At 30.3% G+C, this 22,208-nt stretch overlaps 1 protein-coding gene across 3 annotated transcripts in view; it reads right to left on the bottom strand.

Moving 5' to 3' along the window:
- Window positions 1-10,758, bottom strand: part of LOC100162767 (discoidin domain-containing receptor tyrosine kinase B) — a 134,919-nt gene extending 124,161 nt beyond the window's left edge. For all 3 annotated transcript variants that reach the window (XM_016808569.2, XM_003247965.4, XM_008189990.3), the window contains exon 1: window positions 10,317-10,758. The gene's annotated coding sequence lies outside the window, so the exon portion shown is untranslated. The remainder of the gene's footprint in view (window positions 1-10,316) is intronic.
- Window positions 10,759-22,208: the final 11,450 nt, after the last annotated feature.

Below are 22,208 nucleotides of genomic sequence, written 5' to 3' on the forward strand. Positions count from 1 at the left end.
TTAAAAAAAAAATACACTATAATTTCGTCAACAGTAACGTGCACTCATACGGAATCTCTATTGGTAAGAAATTCTTCAATGGTAATTTTAAAATGCAACTTCGTAGGTACAATGTACATGCACCCTCTATCGATAACAAAAAAATTCCCTGCCCTCATACAATAATTTATAATACGATATATCGTATATATTATACGATACACCACTCACAAATAAATTAATATCGCAGCTGGGTACGATGATTGTGTGATTTCTGCTCCCCCGCGTTTACAATAGGTTTCGGACGATAAGCTTATATCCGGTCGATAGCAATAATATGTGCCCGATATATACATATAAGTATAATATAACATCACCTACACCCCAACTTCAGTGAACTTTAATTTCATCTGTACTGCATCTAATTCCCACACTGTCTAGATGACTTGCCGAATCCGGCCATGCACAATACTTGCTAATTATTATTATCGATACCAACTGCAGAGTGCTTAAAACATTGTGGGAAATTATACCAACAGAGGTAGCAGTGCGTTAAATGATTTTGTTTTACTCGGTCCGTTACTCATTACGTGGTTAGTGAAGCTGAATGGACGTTATTAATCGACAAATTAATGGTAATGTATTTTTTTACACAAATTAAAAAATGCAGTAAAATAGATGAAATATAAACATTGATATACTTTAACCGTCATAATTAACAGGTATACAAAATAAATCAAACAAACTCACTATTAAAAAACTTAGGATACGACTTACTCAAAATACTAAATAGTACCTAAAGTAATTATTAATATATATATATTATGCCGATAGACGGTGCGTGGATAAAAAACAATAAGTCAATATGATCAAATTTCGATTGTTATATAATATGGCATTTTATAGAAAATACGTATCTACTTTTTACACAGTTTTCCCTATCAAAATATTTGTGAACATTTATCTGTGAGACTGTGAACAATAAAAAACTATTACAGTCAATACAGATTTCTTTCGTTTCCTGAAAATAGTGATTTTGACTCATTATCCCTTTTTATGCACGCACCATTTCGTTAACTGTATTTCATTGTGTTTCTATGATTTCAAAAAAAAAATAAAATGCTTATAATATAATAACTAATAAGCTTCATTATTTTAATAATAATCTTGAGTATACTCCATTTTTATACACTACATATTATTATATCATTAAAACTAGTTATAATTTGAAATAATTCATAAGAAGCACTAATGTGTTATAAATTATAATGATGTAATATCGTTGAGAACTGTCACTAAACTACGTTATAACTTATAGCCTGCGCCGCGCAGACTATGACCTATCAATCTTTTACAATGCTTATTATTTATAATTTTCATAATTTGACTCTCAAAACTACAAATTACACAGATAAGGGATAGTTACAAATAACTGCAAAACACACTAACTAAAAATTATCTCCGAAAAAAAAGTTAATCGACATTATTATTGAATTTTAATATGTGTAATTAAAAACATACGTAGGTACCCAATTCTATATTTTAATAATTAATAATATTATATAAAATATACTGCGTGTTTTTTTTATCTCCGTATTTGACATATTAAGCTATATTATTATTAGAATAGTGGTGGTGTCGGGGCGTGTGCATCTCGTCAATCCTCGGCCGGTTCCTCTCGTTACACAACAAACACCGGCGATGATATGCGTTCAACATATACCCACCCAAACGAGCATAAACATAATAATGATATATAGTAGGTAATAATATGTAGGGAAGATAAAGGGAGGAAAAATTGTAACAGAATACAGTTATCTTACAGTTTAAAGTGGAAATACCATTTTTTTTTTAGTGAAATGTAAACATCAGCCCCCTTTGGACATGGAGTAAATATTCTGTTTCTATTCAATATGGATTACTATACGCACTAGTGCGCTACGCGTTATCTGAAATAGGAGGATAGTCCTATACGATAACTGATAAATGTTTAATGAGGGGTTAAACTGTAATCTGGTAAATTTCTCGGTTAATACTTTCGTCGTTCTTTTAAGAAGAAAATAAAAAAATTAAATAAATATTGATACCATCGTCACCAGGATACGAATATTACACTACCAATCCTTTGTTTACCGCTGATGAATTTACGAGTCCAACCTGTGCACGTCATGAGCGTTTTTCAGTCGTAAATTCGAATTGAGAATCACTCAAAATATGGTGCTTGGAAACACGGTGATCGTAAAAGCTAAAAAAAAATTGGGATAATAGTTGCGGTAACATAAAATAAGGTGTACGGACGTTTAATGGGTTTTTTTATACAGCCGTTTATAATGTCCAATATTTACTTGTTTTTGTATTCCTACGTATGTGCAGATAATAATAATTTTATTGCTTATGCCTTCAAGTCATAATAATCGTTTTGGAAATACCGCGTGCATGGCTTCCAGTGTTCCACAATCGGTCCGAAACAGACAAAGTAATCAGATAAACATTGATTTATTCGCGGTTAGCGTATTGCTGCTGCAGCCTGCAGTTGATCAAAATGATGAGACTGCGTTTCGGCCGAACCTCGTGGATTTTTTCCCTTTACGCCAAGTTTTTGTTCAACTACCTATAGGCTATACCTATGTACCAGTGTAGCATTGTAAATGTTTTTTTTTCTTCTTGGTTTTGTAATTCACATTCACTAATCGTGTAGGCGTGTCTCTAGCGACAAATCATATTTAATTTAATAATAACAATAACGACGCGTGTGTTTGCCCAGGTACCTACATCGAACAAACAGTTTTTACTTGTGCAAAGTTAGCTGATTTATGTCGGGAGTTTGCCCATTACGTAGAAATAGTGTACGGAATTTAAATCCAACGATATCAATCACTGCAGAACTACAGTAGAAATATTATGTCATTTGATTGGCAACATGTGGATTATTTCAATGTACATACTGCTTCATTTACATACTAACTAATAACTACTAATCGTGTATTAAGTTTAGTCAAACTGCGTTTTACTTCAAAGGGAGTAATATAGTTCTACAGTCAATACTAAATCTACAAGTTCTACCAATATTGAACTGTATATTCTATTCTATATGTACGTTGGTTTTCATTAAAATCTTACTGTTTTATTTGACGTTTTAACCAGAACCGTACAACCTCTACCGAGAATTAAAATCACACAACAACAGTTAAAACGGAAAATTCAACAAATTAGTTTTGTTATCTTGATATAATTGTTATTTAATTTTGACCATTTCCCATTAATTGAAAAACAACAGTTCGTAGGTAATAGTGTATGTTAGTATGCTATACAATACGAAGTAAAATGAATGGCATTATAATAGGTATAGCCTAAAGGTAACTGGTAAAAGTTAAAAATAAAATAAACATTTCATAGTTTATTGTTTTATGTTTTCGGAAAACTAAACTCGAGTTTGGTCAAAATAAATAATAATAAGTTTCATAAAAAAAAAATAACTGTTTAAAATATATTTGTTGTGAAACAATATATCATAATATATAGGCACATACTTTTTTACATAGGATTTTTTAGTGTATAGCCCGGTGTATACTTCCGACAAAATATTATGTATACGCCAGCCAGTAAACAGTTTTACGATGATCGTAAAACAACGCAAGATGCACTGCACACGGCAAGGTATAATAAAAGGTATAAAACAATAGCGGTGCAACAAATACGTAATATATTAATATACAATATAACACACACAAACGTCATCCGAAGCGCATGTTTTATGTTTTGCCATATTTTTTGGTACGTTTCCAGTGTTTTCTTTATACGATTGCTAAGGAACTCATCAATCATTCGGGCTAATTAAGAGTGTACCACACTACCACGCAACGGCAAGTCACGCCCAGCACGTAGTGATTTGTTTCAGACATGCGCGCCAGACCGCCCGAAATAGCACATACTATACCATATTACCATCCGCTTTGGCGGGATATCCAGTGGACAAATTGTTTGCCGACACACGATAGGAGATCGTAATATTAATATCATCGGCGTGCGGTATATACCCAAGAGATACCAGTGAACCGGAACTAGCAGAAAACCGCAACGGACGGTGAATATATAAAAACCGCGCTGATTTTAGGGAACGATTGGGTTTTTACTAGAACAACGTCTCGTAGCGACTCGGGTGCAATCACGGATTTGCCGCTCCGATGGCTTCCGTGTGGCCTCCGACTTGGTGGTATCGAAATTCGTGTATAGTCGCGATCTCGGGTCATACAGATGCACGCTAAAATATCACAATATTATGTGCGCGTAATCCGTACATAATGCATATTGCATATGATAATATGTACCTATACATATGATACACACATACCAATAAACATATGCAAACTCACAATGTAAAACAAATGATTATATAAATAATTCCAAATGGAAAAAAAATTCTTGCTATAGATATAAAAAAAAGAGAAAAATCCTCTATTGTTTTATCGACATTTGAACTAGTTGATAATCCAAGAATATTGTTAACTCCCCGTCTCCATGACCGAGTAGGATAATAATAATAATAATAAATATATTACATAAAAAAAAATAATTTTCTGCTTTCTTGTATTATGCAACGCTGTCAACATTATTTATTGCGTTTGGAATTTAGTTTATATTATTATTATACTATAAAGTTGTAAAACCAGGCTTCGGCGAGAAACTAATAAAACACTAATAAAATCAACTAGCATTTCTATTCCAATAAATTGTTGTATGTGTACCAACTTTTATTATCGTATTGGAGTTCATATAAGCTTGGACGTGTCATCTTAAGAACTCAAATATTGGTCGAAGGTTCGAGTTCCCCTCGACAAAGGCGTCAGACGGTAAACATTAAGTTTTTCTCCACACACGCACACTCTCATACGCAGATAAGGTGTAATATTATGAACACTATAATACACACACCGCGACCCACACAAAAACATGTAATATTATATATATTACCGTATGGCACTTATATAATTGTTCAATTGAGATGGTCTAATTCTAAGAGAGAAACGTACGCGACATACATAATTCATGTACGTCAATGAAAAATATCCACCGGATCTACGAGTTTAAACAATAGTATAAACTATAATTAAACATTACAAATAGTACTTTTAAATAGTTCTATACCGACATCTAAGAAAACATAAAAAAAAAAACAATAAAGTGGACGGAAAAAGAATTAAATGAACACTATACTTAAGAACGGTTATAGCCACAGTTGAGAAATTAAAAAAAAACAACAATTTTTTACAGAATATATACCAGGTAGGTACTACTACAGGTAGATTTATCTACTAGTAGACTTGTACGTCTTAACCACTTTAGTTATTGCTTATAGAGTATAGACTATATTAAAGACAACCATGTTACTCAATGAGGTATATGGACGAGTTTATTCCCATTACAAATAAGTCGAAATAACAATTTTAAATAGTGAATTTTAACTAAAAATATTATCAAGTAAGTAATCAAATTGTTTGTTTTATTCTGTCAAAATAGTTATTTAATAAAAGTATAAAGAATTTTTTACATCAATAAAAATAAATGCATGAAATTAAATATTCCCTTTAACTATCTAAAATAATTTAAATTTTAGATAAACATTTTGAACAAGCTGGTTTCATTTGCTCTATGCTAATTAGTAACTTTTAACATGTTATAAATATAGTTACAATAATAATTATAGACTTATTTATGAATATTAGTTTAATAATCCATCAACTATAAGTGCACATTTTTATACATGACAAATATTGATACATACTATTATAATACATACCCAATTCCTACGTTACACACATTTTCAATGATATTTTTAAATATTTGTGAAATTAAAGGCACGACAATCGTTTTTTTTAAAGCCAGAATAACAAAAAAAACTAATTAATATAAGTTTAATTTTTTACAGCATATATTTGTTCAACTCGGCCTACAACTAGAAAGATAACGATACCTATTATTATTTTGCTGTAAAATTAGTACTTCAATAGAACCTAATTTTATACTAGTAAGCAGGACACTACCAGCGTTAAATTCAAAGTTTAATTTTAAAATAATAGAAATATGTTTGAAACAGCTTTCATATATAAATTATAATGAGCTATTCAGGCAAAATTAGACAGTACAAATATATTGTACAATAATATAGGTACTTAATTGTTGAAGAAAATAGTTTGATTTTAAACATAACTTAAATATAACTTGTAATAATATTATTCAATACATATATACAGCTTTTGAAATAAATACAAAATCAAGTATAATAATTAAGAAAAAAAAAAAGGACAAGATACAGCAAACGTTGGTGTTAGCCACTCGTTTCACTTAGATCACCATTCATATAGTAATATGGACTGATTTTGATGTGCATAATCATCACATTTGAAAAACGACAAATTTCGGTAGTTATTCTTGTACTAATAACTATAAACTATTAAGAAAATGGAAAAATCCCCTTTTAAAAAGTACTTACCTACCATCCAGATAAGAAATTGATATATATAAATAATATATATATTATGTTCAGAAAATATATTTTATATACCTAACAGATACCTATTAAATTATTATTTTTAGGGAAGAAATGATAATAATTCTTTACGCTTACTCTTTGTATTGTAATTTGGAGGTATTACACGCATAATATATATTTTTTACTACCACGCCTAACTTCGACAACACAATATACACATTTTGTTTATCTTTGTTGAGCTATGGGAACAATAATAAATTGACGTGGGGTGTGAAGTTTGATAACGTCCATCTCGTTGACACTTCTGTCTCTTATCTTGAATTCCTAAACGTTGGCCAGTAGAAACATTATTTGCCTGGGGAATAGGGTTACAATCTGAACAATTCTAATCTATACCAAATATATTGATTTCCGTTAAAAAAAACTATTGCCTTCGAAATATGTTTCATCATAATTATTGTATTTAGTGTGAAGCGCTACTAAATACATAGGTAGTAAATATTATACTTAAATATAATTATATTATATAATACGTAATATGTATACTGATATGTGTACATAATATTTTATATACAAATAAGCTTAAGCTTGTGTATACATTTATTATATAAATGCAATTTTTAGAGAAATTGATGACTATGAGATTTCAAAAATTTCATAAAAATGTAATTAAAGTTTTTTCAACGAGGAACATAATACATAATATACAAATTATTTTATTGTAATTTGTAATTGTAAATAATATTATATACAATCGTTAATCACCAAAGAAACTCTTCACCCGGGCAACGATACACTGAGAAACTTCAGCTATTGAATATATTATAAGTTTATAACATTCATCTACAGCCATATTTTATAGGTATACAGTATACATAAACTGATAAATATAATATACAATATGAATGTATTTATTTATCATCTTAAAGTTTGATTTTCGCATAATTATACGTTGCATAACATAACATATTAAGTAAAAAAGGACACATTTTTCAATTACATTTTTTTATTATCAGCCATCATAATTATGACCATCTATATTCCTATCTCTTGATTACATTTTCCCTCTAACAAAACGCTCTTACCTCTATTCATATTCAAAGCATCGTCTGGCCAGATTTTAATATCGGAAAAGAATGCTTTGCAATATCGGGAGCTTTCGGCGAGTTTTTTTATGCTTTAGACTTTAGTTGATAAAAACGTTAAATCCTTTGACTATAGAGTAATAAATAATAATGTACTCACTATGAAGGGTATCTATCTACGTTTGTATTATTACAATATTTCAAATCAGTTAAAAACCAAATATTGTTATTTGAATGTTTCATGGAATAAGACACCATCTATAGTAGTTTATTTAATTTATAGTGTCATAATTTATACACATGCACAAGGTATATTGTCACGTCCAGACATTATCATTCATTCCTAGGTATATCCGCAAGATTTGAACCCAGTGTCAGTTTTTAAATTGCCTGTTTAATTTTTTATCTATCAGTTTTCAAAAATGTTACAAGCAATCGATCACGACCATAACGTAGATTTAAAATTCAGCACCAACATAACATGTCGAGGCAGACAATGGTTACGTTGGTGGTTGGTTGCAAATATATTTATAATTGAGTTGGTGTACGATATTATTTATAATTATATAATTATTCTTATAATCAGGATGTCAGGCAGAAAATTAGATATTTACATTTTAATTAATATTATCTATTTTTGTATGTAATTTTGTGCCTAAAGAATTGAGTATTTAAAAATGATTAATGTATTTAACATCGATGTTTTATAAAAAAAAAACTAATTTTTATAAGGAATAAAGTTTGTTAATATACCTAAATAAACCAAATATTTAATGTTTTTTTTTTATGCTCGTTTTCAGTTTATAATTTTAACTGACCTCAGATAAACGTTTTAATAACCATTGTCCAGCAATTTATAGTTATCTACACCTATTTAATTGTAAATAATATATAAGCTGCCCATTATATTATAAATTGATAACAATTATACATATTTTAAATTAATGTCAAGGATTAAGCTATATGAAATATTAATGTTCAGCTACAACAAATTTGGTTGTTCATAATACTCGTTCAAAAACATCCTTTAATAATATTTTTAACAACGCTAGAAAGAACAGCTGGCTTAAAAAAAAAATATTCATTGAATATTTCAATATAATACTATTTTAACTGTCTCGGTGATTAACCATAAACTAAAGAATTTAGATGAGTACAATAACATTACTTGTACCTAAGTAAATGTGTAAATAAGGGAGTTATGAACAGAACCAAGATGAAACAAATAATTGAAAACCCAATAAATTACAAACGATTCAAATACGAACGTCGTTATGTATACCTAATTCGTTTCTTGAATAAACATATAGTCACCGAGGGAGACGTTGGGTGGTTTCCGGAGTTATTTTATCGGGAATTTGAAATTCGATAAGTAACAAAAATACAAAAATATAGAGACCATATAATAATATAATATTGTAGGTGCCTCCTCTTACATGTACACCTATAAACACTATTATGTTACCTAAACATTACTACTAATACCTACCATGCTTACATATTATGTATGATTTTACACCGAACAATAACATCAAGGGTTGCTTTTATAGGCAGCGTTTGTGATGGAAAACCACGCGAGAAATTAATTTTAGGAAAATAATCAGGTATTAGTAATAGGTATTAATATGTTAGGAATTTACAGAACAATAAAATTAAGATACCAATTTTACGAAGAACAGAATAATATTATTATATCTACGTCGTAAAAAGGGTACGCGAGTTTACTCCGTACCGAAATAATAATATCATACTAATTTGTGTAGCGCGAATCGTGTGATACAGTGATATAATATTTATTAAATTATTATTATAGGCATGACGTCGCGGTGTTACACGCGGATGTTTTCGAATCGATTACAAGCTGAAATCAACGCGAGGGGATTAGAACGACGGGAGTTTACGCGGCCGCTTATGGTCCGCCGATACGTAAAATTAAAAAACACCGAGTTGAGGTGCTTCGAGATAGGTATAGGTATTGATTTTTTGTCTGTCTTCCATTATCGGAATAAGTTGCAGCACAGGATGCGCACATCGGTAAAATAATAAAAAATTGTACGGCTTCGGCGGATATTCTATTACCGGGTTAATCAATTTTTTATTTTTTTTTACACACGATTCTTTTTCTCTCATTGTTCCACATAATATATTAACCATATAGTTACTACCCGCCGTGTGGTTGTGCCATTACATACACGCGCCACGACAAGCAGTCAGGTAGTCATGTACACATGTATATAGGTACGTATATAATACTGGCGACTAAGAGTAATAATATTAATGTGTGTTCCGCCGCAGCCCGTCCGAACTGGACGAATTCATTTGGAATTGCGCGCACGCAACGATTGCCGAATGAAGTAATGACGGACGGAGCGAAAAAAAAAATAATGGATTGAAACGCACGCGGCCGGACATTAATAATAGAATCGTTAAAACTGTACGAAACGTCTTTTTGATAACTATAAAAATTCATGAAGCCTGCGGATAGGAACACCGACGGCCGCATTAAATATTAATTTATTACTTCCAGTTGCGATGATCCTTATTGTGTAGGTACGTGGGTATCGTTAACAATTTTTTTCGCCAAAGACGTTCCCCTAACAAGGTACTACAACTACAGCAGTAATAACAATAATAATGTTATAATGACATATCGGTATCATTGGAAGACTTAAAACCAAAGTTTCAATTATAGGCGTATAATGTACATAATATATTTTATACTATATTGGCACCGCATATTAATTATGATTTTATTCACTTACGTTTCGCTGTAACTTTTTCAACTAAGACAAGACGGTCTTCTCGGGGTTCACTGTTGCTCTCGACGACTTTTCATCACAGTCGAAGTTGCATCCATATTATAGTAAAATAGTTTTATTGTCTGTATAGGTACAGACACGAGCCAATTAAAATAATGAACACACGTCGCGTGAAAAAAATAATATTTTTCAAATACCAAAACAATAAAAACTGTACTAAAAGTATATTACAAAATAATATGTCGTTCAATATGGTTTTAAAATCAAAACATTTAAATAATTAAAATAACACGCTGTTACGCTACGAGACGGTTAAAATATTACATTAAAAATAATTTACGCGAAACGAAAATGAAAACGATAATAAACAACCAAACCGAAAACACGCATTCAGACACGATCGCGCGAACAACGTCAAACACGGACTAATGGTCTTTACGCGCGCGCCCGGACCGTACACCGGTACCATATGCTCCGACGGCGCGGCGGTCTTGTACGGTCGACACTTGGGGGCGTTGCCGGTCGGCCTCAGTGGATTACGGCGGCGAAATATCGCCTTAAATAATCAAAATAATAGTTATACGCAAACCCAATGCACTAATATTATATTATATACGACGGACGAGAAAAACAACACTTAAAATATATGTGATACTAAATACATTTTTTATATCACGGAATATAAATATTTAAAAAAAATACAGGTAGATCGATACGATAACAATAATTATTATTAGTATTATTCTTATATCGTGCTTCTGCAGTTCTGCAACCCGATATTAGGTATACTGTCTAGACTTGTTAACTTACAGGCTCGAAACTAATACGGTCGTAAGGTACCTATATTATTTTGAAAATCCGCTTTTGCACGCATTCAAGTCTAATTTTTACGGTCTATAATTAATATTATGTAAGTCACTATAAAAAATACCAGTGCGTTATTAAAAAAAATACAGAGAACTAAAAGGTTCTTAAATCTGCCGAAATTATATAAAACTGTTTTTTTCACGCCTTCTAAATGAAACTTGTTGATTCTAAAATAAAACGTAAGAAACAAAAAAATATGTCCTAAAAACCAAAGCACGATTATGTTAATTATCAACCATGTTACATAATTATAACACAATAATACTATGTACACAATTATTGAATTATTAAACGACTCATCTTTATCAACCAATACAAATATCCTTGTAAATGTGTAATGTACATTACATATTATCATACGTATCATATTATTAGGTATATTTTACTCAAACTTTATAGTAGTGAAAAAACACGTCACTATATTATATTATATAGTGATTGTTTAGTAGGTATTCGCAATTCCCAACAGCTAACAATGATATAAAATAATTAGTTAACTATCAAAAAATATTATGATAGTCCTTAATTTCAATGAATAATAAAATAAGTCTGTCAAAAAAGTATTTTAAGTATTAGAGTATAATATTTATTATATTATAAACATTATTAATTATAATATAATCATGTTGCTCATCATAGTTATACAGAAATCACTAAAACTATGTATAGTTGGTACACAATATATTATCTACATTTATTCCAGAACAAATACTTTCTATAATTACCATCATGAAGTAAAAAAAAAATTATTACAACTAAATAGTTGTGGTATACTGGTATGATACTAGTATGTTGAATTTACACAATTTCATTTGTTACCAATTGTATCATAGAGGAAATTATATTGTGGAAAACGTTTTGTAGAACAAATGCCAACGTTTTAAACGTTGGAAAGGTAGAAATTCGTGAGCACTTGGTTTAGTGCGGTATTTTCAATTTTGTTTAATCGTGGTCGTGGTGTATGACATAAAAAGTAAATCGTGATAAGTCGTGATAGTAACACAATGAATAGTGATAACGCTCGGCAAAAGTATAAACAAAGTCAACCACAGTTCTGGTTATACTAGAACTAAACTGACCAAACGCTGAATAATGACGTTTGCAATGTTAGCAAACGTTTACAGCTTCGTTTAGCAAACGGACTTTCCTAATTTCTCCGTTATCAAACGTTTGCAGCGTTTGCCGCTACAGAATTTCCTTATTTTGTATATCTATTAATTTTTACCAAACAATTTCCCCGAGTAGGGGCCATAATAATGGTAACCACTGATAAGACTTCAAGTTTATTTTGAAACCACGTTAAGGCAAGTACTGAATTTGTACAATTAATATATATCATATATTATTATTATTTTATATTTTTTAATTTGTAAAAAGAATTACCTCCCGTGACCGGTTCAAACTTACAACATCGGCACTTACGCCAATATTTCACTATATAGCTCCTCCGTCATCACTCGTATTATATTAGTAATATTGTAATAATATTATATGCTATAAGTTTAACATTGTTAATACATTAATCTACACTAAAACAGTTTAATACAATCTTCCACAAATATGACCTATCTGCATCAGCTATAGCATATTTAATAGTTTTTAAATAACGAGCGAAATTAATTTCACTGATAATAAACATAAAAACACTAACATCATCATTGTTGACTTGTTGACCCACCAATAAAAGAAATTAAGTTGATACGTTTATCCTAGAAAATATCTTATGTGAAGAAGTGATTATTTAAATACGTATAAATTAACTATTATATTTTACACGAATAGCTATTTTGTTAATTATACCCATTTATTATTTTTATTATTATTATTTTATATAAACAACTTATCGATTATAACGTAGGTACTGCAATTAAAATATATGTTACGTCTACAATATGAGTAACATTTCTAATCGCCTCATACGTGTATAGAGGTGCTTAAATGTTATTTTATTACTATTTAATTATTTTAGTTAAACGTTTAAAATATTTTTGCTCAAGTTTGTCATTTTAAAAGTGTCGATCAATCAAAGACCAAAATTGAAAATATCTACTTATAAGTATGCTACACCCGCATGTGTTGTCTTCGTCTTACAATTGTAAAGCATTGCAAAAACTGTTTTGCGCGGGAAAGAACCACTCAGGCTGTAGTCCAAGCTCAGCAACCAATTTTTTACACTATAAAGAGGAGAACATTTACTATGCAACATCGTTGTTATTTTTGCGATATCAGAACTACAAAAAAAGTTATTTAAGTTTGAGAAACTAAAAAATAATGAATTTTCAAACTTGAATAACTTTTTTTTAGTTCTTATATCAAAAAAATAAAAACTACATTGCTCAGTAAATGTTTTCTTATAAGTTATATTTGCTTTAACTTTATGAACAAAGTGTTTTACATATGCGTCTTAAAAAAATATTTTTTCGTTCTAATTTCAAAGTATTAGTTAACACGTTTTAACACTGGTTATTCCTGTATAGCTTACAATATTATATGGTACACTATTCATGATCTTAAAGAAAATAACTAAGTGTCTAAGTGATACCTAACATTGAATATAGGTTAATTGTAATTTGTAATAAACATATTAAGCAGTTCAATAAAGTCATAAAGAATGTTAAAAATAGACATTTAATTAAAATTAAAATACTGACCACATACAAAGGTGTTATTATTACGCTGTAGTCGGTAGGTACATCAAAGAAGTCTGATATTAGGAACAGCAATTATTATCTATAATGCATCTGAGATAGACGTATAGTACACATTTAGATGATTGATTAATTTGATTTTATAAAAATTCGATAAAAGTTCAATATTAATGTACTGAATTGAAAGTCCATACCATAAAGTGATTTTGAAAGTTTGCAAAGTTAAAACCTTATAAATGAAATAAATCATCATCATAACTTATTATAGTAAATACCTCTATAGTATCTCGTTTTCTCATAATCTAGTAGTAATTTACTTTAAATTAAATAAAATATTTATGCATTAAAATATAGGTACAAATAACGAAACGATACAGTGTGCACATTTCACATAAATATTTTACAAGTAGACAAATGCATAAGATCCTTTGAAGGCATAGGTACCTGTATATATTTAACATTACATCTCATCACAATATATTATATAATATTATATAGGTATATAATATAAATAAAATACTGGCATATGATATATATGTATATTGTATACCAATGTGTGCGCATTTCGGTGTATAGAAATAAAAAAAAAAAACGAAAAACTCCGGCTTTGAAGTAATGTATATTATACACAAAACAGTGTAAACGTTGAAAAAAAAATGTAGTCGGAATGGTTCTGTGTATAGTGGAAATCCGACCGTTTTGCTATATGTTTTTGTGGGCCGAGCGATTTGTGCGCTAAAAAGTGTTCACCAGTACATCAGTAGAAAGCTCACTAGGTTTTTATGCGTGCGTCTACCTATACGTATATATATTTTGATATCGTGGGGAGGCAATTTCTGAGGCAGCGGGGGTGTCGTAATAAAACAGCCCAAAAGTAGCTGCAATGGGATTACGCGCAGTGGTGGTGGTGGACCAGAAAGTGCGGTTGGAGAGAGAGAGGTTTTTGCGATAAAAATGTATCAAAGGCTGCCTTTAAAACCGGCATTTGACAGCGGTCCCTGGCACTGGCAGTTGTACGCTCTCTCACACACACATACACACACACACACGCAAACGATCGGTGTATATTATATATATAAGCACGCGGTGCAGTCCGTTACTCCGTTCTTAACGGTCGATTAGCTGAATGCGACATGCAGAAATGAATTGCTGGGCCACAGTTTGAACATAAGTTTTATTGTGATTAAACTTTGTGTGTGGGCAATAAGAAATACACGCAATAATATAATAATGATAACGAGTAAAGTTGGACGTTATTGGTCTGCGCTTTAAAAAAAAAAACCGAAACTACAGCATTATATAGGTAGGTTACATTCTAAGTCCAATGCCACGGAATTGCATACACAGCACAATGCACAAACGATCATAATAATATATAATATAGGTTTGTTCATAAATCCGACGGTCATCGTCCCTCCGCGTGACTCGGTTCGCAGGCACCTAATTCGTAATTTAATAATATTATTTTATATTCTCTACATTCATTCTGCACGATGACACGACGGTCGTTTGATTTTATTATCGTTATTGGTGTTGTGTGATGGTTTTGACAATCGAATAATAATCTTATTAGTCATTATGCACATAATATATATGTGTATAGTGTATACGTGCGTTATTATATGACCGCTTTCGTATATTATATATTATATGTTGCATTGTAATCTCTATAGAATCTATCTGGTATTATAGAATGAAACTCGATAAACTTATTACATTACTTATTAGTTATTAGTCTTGTTCGTCACTAGGGTGTACTCGGGGTGTATAAAGGTTTCCAAAATGTTTAAAAAAAAAATGTCAGGGCACTCAAAATAGTAAAATATATCTTTATAAGCCTCCTCCGCCCAAGAACTGTTCTCTGGTTACAATATATTTACACACATATATACCTATGTAAAATATATTATAATATATACCTATGCATAAAAGTTTTTATATTAAAATCCCTAACGGTACAGATGACGTTTATTACAGGCATACCTAACCTAATTTTTTAAAACGCCCGTTTTTATGGATAATAACCGAATTCGGTGTATTGGCATACCTACAATGTAGAAAAACCACCTCACCCACATGAACTGCACAATATGCGTTGTATCATAAATATTATAATATACAAAAAAAATAATACATAATGTGCGGCAGTCGTTATCGCCGAAGTACAATATTGTTATCGGCGCACGAGACGGCTGCCCGGTGGACCGCATAATTCCCATTGAAATGGAAACATTTCGCAACTATATTTAACGAACCTATACAGACACACTGGACCCGGTCCCCCAATTGCGCCCTTCTAGTCGAAATATTACGGAATATTATGTGTCAGTGTACCTGTGTATGTGTGAGTGTCGTCCCCAACGTACCTACCTATATGGCTATATAACAATAATATAATATCTACCAGTTTCGCAAACGTAACGAAATCTCCGTCACACCCCGTCGTCGAAAAGGAGACGACTGCAGCTCTGCTCCACTCCTCTCAGTATTTTTTAACGGCATGAAAAAAAAATATCATGCTCTCTTTTTATCCGCTGAGCAGACACGAAAACGTCGGATTTGTAAACTACTGCTTTTTCTCTAAGTTAAAAATTAAAACTATTTCAAATGTCTGGTTTTTTTTTTTTTTTTGATTAATAACTATACCTACGTAGAATTATACATTATATTATTATTATATTGTACATACTGAGGTGTAGTGCACTTAAAGTATTCGTCGTGTAAGCAAGAATCACGTGCGAATAAATAAAGAATGAAATCTCAAAAAAAAAATATATACAGCTATAATGTAGCATTACCGGTGGCAATGACTACCAGAAATGAGAACGTCGTGAACAACGCTGTACGGGAGTACATGAATTAATAATCGGCGAGTGCAAAAATATTACTTTATGTGTGTATACACTATATAGTACTATACACACTACACTGTATTATATGGTTATGGACGAGAATATATCACGTATGTACGTGAAAAAGTTGATCTTTCCTACAAATATTATGTTTCCGCCTATACGAGCAAATTCGTATGTACCAATGTAGGTATATATATTATTGCATACGAAGAGACAACGCAAAGGAAACATATTCGAACATTGAATGAATGTGCCTACTTATATTATATATCTTCAGAGACCGAGTATTTTATTAACATTTTAATACAATAGGTACTATGTTATCCAATAGTAATAATTTTATAAAACTAAAGGCATATCAATATAGTATAAATATAATTTTTATAATATAAAATAATATGGTGTAAATGCATATTATATAATATAGTATACAATAGACAATTATTACACTAGAAAATTAAATTGTGCAATAATACAAACTCTTTATGGCTACTTAAAACAAATTTATATTGTGCATGTATGTACAGTAAAAAGGAAGGTATACATGCACAAAATAAATTATGTCAAACGCAAAATGCTAACCGGTTTGTGTTGAATATAATATTACATATTATAATAATATATTATTATTAAAATTGTATTCGCTACTTGTGTTTATAGTTTATTTAAAATATAATATAACGAATGCGAAAAAAAATTAGTACAAAAGAATAAAATATTTCATCTGCAATCAACAAGTATACGAACGTGTATTGTTGTTGTATTGTATAGGTATATACTTGTATGTGTACACATATTTTAAGTCAGTAACTATACTTGACTATTTTAAAATTAACAGCAACAAGACAAGTAGTTTATTTAGTATGTGAGTATCACATGCATTATATTATAATGCAAAATAAAATAATTTCTTTAGAAAACATAATATTTGTTACGATTTACAGATGTGTCGACTGTCATATAATATATATCATCAACTTATACATACTCCCACTGCTGCATTCCAGACACTTGACTATAACGTAGGTACCTACAATATAATATGTACCATTGTACCTATGTCCTATATTGTGTGTACATAATTTTATATTATGTTATTATGTGAATCCTCTATATTACTACATGCGATTGAAAATAGATAATTTTTCTAGGCGTTAACATAAAAAAATGTAAAATTTACGATCGTTTTTATTGTGCTATTATAATGTAAACAATTTTTTAATTGGTCATCATCGTGCGATTGTCATCTTAATATAATATTATATGTGGTAGTGAGTGACTACTGACTAGTGAGTTTAGATTGTATTTATATTTATTTTTACCTATACGAAGAACAATAAAACATGCTATAAGAATAACGCGTGTGCCAAGTATAATATGGTTTTTAACGATTTTTTAAGTATTGGAGTGTAAAAGCTCGCTTGAGATTTGTCGAAAAAAACACACAATCGGCCCGAACGAGGCCGCCGCGTCGCCATTAAAACGGCGACGGCGGACGTGTTTATACTATACACATTTTACACACACACTAACAAATTTCGACGGCACACCTACTCCGTCGACCGAGCTAACTATAAGGTTGTGACAGAAAATAAAATGTTTTATGCGAATGTAAACGTGCGTGCATATTTGCCGGCTCCCGTATCCGCCTATAATATTATATACTATGATATATTATACAGTGTATATGTATATAATATACTATATAGTGTTGGTGACTTAGTGCCAGACTGTCGCCGATTTGACCTAACCCGGCCGGTATATCGAACTCGCGTATTATAATATTATAATATAGAAGAATAGAACCTCGCGGCCGCCGGTCAGCTGACCCGACTCGATTTTCTTTTAATCCTTTAAAGTCCGGCGGTGGTTCTTTTTTGGACTGCAGCGTCTGTCATAATATTATAGACAGAATGCTCTTCCAATCTTGTTCATGGTGTGCAGATAGAGTCTTGCCTAGGATTGAAATTGACTGTAGGCAAGTTTTATTATTTCTAACTGAATGTTAAAATATTTAGGGAGGTAACTAGAAAATTAAATTTTCTAGCAATTGTTTAGCGTCCAACCCCGTAAGCATATAAACGTCTGAATAACCCCGACGGAGGGGACCCATATTATATTTTCCCCTCCACTGATACATATAATTATTGAACATTAACACAATACGAGTATAATATATTATTAATTCATCCTTTTATACTCCACTTAAGTTCCCTTAAATACTATCTATTATGTCCAGAGTAAAATGAAATTAACTTTTATTAGTCTTAAAAGAAACGTCGCTACTCGCTACATTCACACTCAATCGTATTTGTATAATATATTATAGTTCTATACTTCTATGGTCAATAATTTAATAACAACCAAGTCAAGTTTGTACCAACCATTAAAGTGGGGGGGGGCTCAGTCCCCCTATCTCTGACGTTAGTTAAAAAGCGTCCCCTTTAAAAATGTAGTATTATTTATGATTTAAATTTTACATGAAATAATTTGAAGATTATTCAGGGTTAAAAGTGGGATGAGTATATGCTTACACAATCACTGTTTATACATTATTTATAGGTACATTATAAATTATACATATAATTATATAGGGAACACTTAAAACTATATGAAGGCATAATTAGTCCCCCCCCCCAAATTCGTTACCACTTTAAGCTCTGGTTTGTTCAAAATTAATATTTATATTTGATTTAATAGAAAAAAAGCTCATGTGTATCATTATAAAAACAAAACTATTCTCTTTTACTCCTTATATACAAAATACATCAATAAAACGTTACAAATGTGGATATTTTTTATGCGACATTCATGATTTTAAAAAACACACTCAAAAAAAAACCAAGTTTTTCAACTGGTCTCAGGTAAATCTTTAATCTGCACTCCCAAATTAAAACCATTTTTGAGAAGTAACATTATATATCATTTTGAATTGAAATCATTAAAATATTCATAATATTACATGACAACCAATAAATCTTCAAATTGCCTATCTTAAACCCCCAAACCAGTTGCACCCATAATAGTATATAGTATCAGACGGCGCTTAAAACGTCCTTGGTACAAGATCTATGGTCTTAGTTTGATTATTTGACACTTGATAATTTCGCGTTCAGGAGTTGCAGGCTTGCAGCCACATACCGATGGTTCTGTCAATCGTCACGACAATGTGTTACACTATGTCACTATAATAGTACTTTAGTAATAAATATTAAATATAGACTATAGTAATACATTTTATTACATATTACTATATTACTATCGTATTTAATCATTTCATCAGATTTGTAATGCAGCAGTTTGGCTTATAGTAGAATTCCAAGTCTCAACTAACTAGTTATTAGTAGTTGGCGAGCTACGAATTGATCAAATCGACAGTAGCGGCGGTGGTGACCGTGATGTTGTGACTTGTGACAATGTGACACACGGCGGCGATAACAATGAAATGAATGGTGCCGCGAGTCGCGACCGGTCTCGGCCTACGCACATTTCGCCGATAGGTATATCGTATGATAATAATATGTCTTCGTACGACTGTTGTAGTTGTTCCGCTGATGGAACTGGTAGACACAAATAAATAGACTACGATAGATAAATTTATTTCATTCAACGTTTTTTTTTGTTTACAAAATCCTTTAGTTCATATACCTATGAGTACTGAGTAGTACTTACAGCTACAGTAAATTTTGTCCGATAAAATATTTTTCTGAACTGTATTTTCTTATAAAGTTTGGGTGTATAGTTTTAGAAGATAACCAATATTCATTGTCAATATTATACTAATTTATGATTACTTAAATATTTCTTAAATAATAATAATGTTTTTCCTGTTGTGAACTGAATTATTTGTATAAAATATGTATTATTGCACTTCGAAAAGAAAATTGCATTGCAAATTATTTTTGAACAATATCATAGAATACGATGTTATATCAATAAATATAGTAGTAAAGGTTTTAGGTAAATTTTTTTTATCTAAAAATACAATTATACAAACAATAATTTGTTCAATAACTATGTAGATATTTGTCAATGAACACTATATAAACTGGGAACTAATTTGTAAAAAAAAAAAAATGTATTTGAACATGATAATATTATGGTCTAAAATTATTGGTACTATAGACGAAATTAATTAGATAAAATCTTTGCAATCAGCAACAAACTAAGTACTCAAGTACATACCGCATATAAAATGTTTGCAATTTAATAAATATATATAGCTAATACATAAATCATAATACTTATATATAGAATACCTATATTGGCTACTCCCTATTTTTCAATTGAAAATAAAAATATTTGAATACAGATACGACGAATTGAAAAGGTATTATATCGAAACGCATGTATATTCCTAACCTATAGATCGTTTACATAATAAAGTATAATATTTAATATATAATTTTATCATAGATATTTTTTCCATTTTTAAAGGACACTCTTTAGAATTGTTATAGTCGAATAACATATGGAATGAATGAATGATAATATTAAAACCAAACTCAAAAGTATCTAAATTATTTAATATTTATAATCACTTAAATTTCATCAGATTTGAATACGTTGTAGTAGAGAACACAGTGGTTTTCGTTTCTCTGTATAACTATACTATACTCTTCCAAATCTAAAATTCTCAAAAACAATAAATAATTGGTTCATTTATCAATCATTAATATATAAAATACGATTATATTCTAACGTTATAAAATTTAAAATAATAATTGTTAAAACGTTGTGGCTAATTAGTTCATAAATAAACACTTATGAAATCGCTAGGTACGATAAAATAAAGTAAAACATTTCATTTCGTTTGATATGACTATTTACATTGACTAAGTGACCTTAACAAATTAAAAAAACCGAAAAATATCGATACTCCCATAAATAATTATTTGATGGTATAATAATTATTCGAATACCAAAGGAAACTATATAGGTAATCTATAACCCACATTATTTGATTGTTAAAAGAAAAAAATTCAATGACCCTTAGTATTATTATTCGCCATTACCACGGTTAACCATAAACCACTACCAATTTTAAAACCGGTTTTTGAGAATACTATATTGGTCTATATGTTATAAATTATATTGTATCACTTATTTATATGTATTTATATTATTATATTGTATTATGACGATATAGTGAATGATAGCAATTTCCTCATAATGGACGTGCCAAAGATACCAAAATATGTAATTACATGATATAAAAGTATTATTAATTATTATTATTATTACGAAAGTGCTTGTACATAATACGTTTTCGTATAAGATGACGATCGGGGATCCATACATTACGACCGGAATCAAACGAACACAAAAGTATAAAACTGTTATAATATATGTGCACGGACAATTTATTATTTAGTCATATTATTATTACAATGTGTAGGTACCTATATATGTGTACGCGTAGAGATACGACCATTAAACACGTCACCGGTTTAGCAGAAGAGCTATTGGAATATAAATCATAATGTGATTTTTTTCCGTTTTCGTAGAACGATTAACATCATGTC

Source organism: Acyrthosiphon pisum, chromosome A3 (genome assembly GCF_005508785.2).
Source record: "Acyrthosiphon pisum isolate AL4f chromosome A3, pea_aphid_22Mar2018_4r6ur, whole genome shotgun sequence".
Lineage (NCBI taxonomy): Eukaryota > Metazoa > Arthropoda > Insecta > Hemiptera > Aphididae > Acyrthosiphon > Acyrthosiphon pisum.